Raw genomic sequence first — 3,048 nt, forward strand, 5'->3', positions numbered from 1 at the left:
TTTCGATTGCTTTGATTTAGCCACATTTCCACTTTTTCCCTTCAGCAATGGTACTGGTACCCAATCCAGTTCCTTACTACCTATATTTTTCATCACATTCGCAAAAATCAGGCAAAATCAGGCAAAATCAGGCATATTTTCAAAAATCAGGCAAATTCAATGGCTTATCAGGTTATCAGGCAGGGCCTCGAAAAATCAGGCAATGTTTGAAAAATCAGGCACATTGCACAGTGGTCCAGATCAAACATTTAGCGAGACAAAATTAATAACACAAAATCGGCGCGTTTTAGACAAATCATTTGTTCTACAAAGTTACTTTAAATAGTAAGCGCTTTCTTTTTAAAAGGTGAGTTATTAACACGGGTCAATACCGTGGAAATTCGTGATACTACTTTCATTCGACAAATAGATTGAGTATAGAAATGTTCTAGAAAGCTGTAGATTGTATCATTTGAAGTAACTTTGCTGAACATATCAAAGTCGTGCAATGAAACGGTATCGCTCTATGCTTTCTGAGACCATTGTCTGCACAAAAGCCAAAAAAAAATCAATAACTTTTAAAGTCGGTAAAATAGAGGGTATTAGAGGAGGATTTGATATTTTTGTTTGAAAAAACTTAAAAATATAAAATGTTCGTATTTTAAAATTTCGAGTTAAACAAAAATCGCATCTCCAGTTTTTTCTGTATCTAATACTCGTGTTACAACCTAGTTTATGCAGCAAAAAGCAGATTTTTTGTTTGCCCCAATTTGAGATATAGCAGTTCAAAAATTGATAATTTTTAACACGATAATGCTCCAAGCTCCAAAAGTCAATAAGATAGCCATGCACAGTCTTCGAGAAAAAGATGCGTTTTGTTGTGTTGAGTAAGTGTTTAGAACACATCAAACTTATAGAGCTTCTATCAAATAGTTATAAGCAAAACACCGTTTTTTAGACGCGCCCTACTCTTTTAATCTTGAAAAAATCATAGAGCGATACCGTTTCATTGCACGACTTTGATATGTTCAGCAAAGTTTCATCAAATGATACAATCTACAGCTTTCTAGAACATTTCTATACTCTCTCTATTCGCCGAATAAAATTAGTATCACGAATTTCCACGGTATTGACCCGTGTTAATAACTCACCTCTTAAAAAAAAAGCCCCTATTATATAAAGTTACTTTGTAGAACAAATGATTTGTCTAAAACGCGCCGATTTTGTGTTATTATCTGGACCACTGTGCAATGTGCCTGATTTTTCAAGCACTGCCTGATTTTTCGAGGCCCTGTCTGATAACCTGATAATCCATTGAATTTGCCTGATTTTTGAAAATATGCCTGATTTTGCCTGATTTTGCCTTATTTTTGCGAATGTGATGAAAAATAGGTAGTAAGGAACTGGATTAGGTACCAGTACCATTGCTGAAGGGAAAAAGTGGATCTGAAGCTGATCGTTGGAGAAGTGATGCTTGCAAAATGATAATATTGGATCCAAAACAACCAGCTCAAATAGTTATGCGATTGCAGATAGAGCGGAGATTCCGCGGTAGTTGCTCACTAGAGTGTCCATTTCCCGGCCATTTTAGCGTTCCCGGGAATCGGGAAATCTGACGATCCTTTTCCCTGGAATTCCCGGGATCCCTGGAAAAATTGAATATAAAGATTTCAACATGAAGACCTTAACTCTCTACTGCGTACAAATTCTTTTCAATATGGTATTTTTAAATTTAAGGTAGTACCTAGTATTGCAAAACATTTCAAACTTTTTTAATGCTTCAAAAATCCAATCAGCAAACCAAAGACCCACAATAAAGTACTTTAACCGACAAACTGGTCTTATTCTAGCTTCAAAAATTTTAAAAAAATAATTGAGAAAGATTTCTCACTATCGATAGAAGTTAGTTAGCTAGATTTCCGGTTATTCATCAAATATTGTACATTTTCAGATAACTACCCATTTGTTTCACAATATGTCAATTCTTCGCTGATGATTTTGCTACTGTAAACTGTATCCGAAAAGAAAGTTCTAAATAATGAGTTGTAAAATAGAATATTCAGATTCTTTCCGTAGCGTTTCATTAGTGAATTGTTTTGCTTTATAGATTCTTTGTTGTTTTTCACTTTTACACTAATTTTTCAGTTGGAAAAACATTTTTTCATCAAATTCATTGTAAACTAGATTTAAGATATTTTTTTTTAAGTTTTACGTGTTTTCGAAAAAATTTCAGACTGATCTTTGTAACCGGTCAGGATAATTATTTTAGCTACGTTTATAGACTTTTAATAAGCAGAGTTTAGTTTGCGGTATTCTGATTGATGCAGTTGAGAATGTTCGAAAATGTTTCAGCAGCTGTGTATGGATCAGAAGGATCGAGCTCAACTTCCCATTCGATGGATTCAAGGTCGAGGGAAATAGCTTCAAATCCACGTTTTTGAAATCTTCAAAGAAGTATGCCGTTTATTTCACGGGAGCACATACTCTTGCAGCATCGAGAGAGACTGCTAAAGTTGGGTGAAGTGGAACAGCTTTGATAATCGTCCCAGGAAACGTCTTCGATAAGCAAATCGGGAGTTTAGATCTAACGGTAATTAACACTCCACCACTATTAGATTTTTTGCTGTTACGAGGGGCTTTGATCGCAACGCAACACTGCAGAATCTGGGCTATAAATCTGACTCGAGAGGTATCGGTCATTAGGCCATGTTTCGGTAAAGCCAATGATATCATGGAAAGAGCACGAAGTAGCGAGCAGGTTATCGATCAGGCAGGAATTGACACCACCAATGATCTGGAAGAAAAACAGAATACAGTACCGGAACGAAGATCGCTGGAATGGCAGATTCCATCACGCGGAGAACATCTGTCTATGATATCATACTTGCGTGATAGCGCAGTCCATACGCAAATGCCAGCACATTGGCCTTAAACCCGGCCATAAGATTCTGCACAACCTGTGAATTAACCGTTTTTTGCAAGTAAACTAGAGTGCCCCAAATGACCCGACTTTTGAAAATGTTATGCGCTGCAGGCTAAAATTGATCCAAGGTCAAGTACAAGATCCCA

The sequence above is a fragment of the Uranotaenia lowii genome, chromosome 3 (assembly GCF_029784155.1).
Source record: "Uranotaenia lowii strain MFRU-FL chromosome 3, ASM2978415v1, whole genome shotgun sequence".
Taxonomy (NCBI): domain Eukaryota; kingdom Metazoa; phylum Arthropoda; class Insecta; order Diptera; family Culicidae; genus Uranotaenia; species Uranotaenia lowii.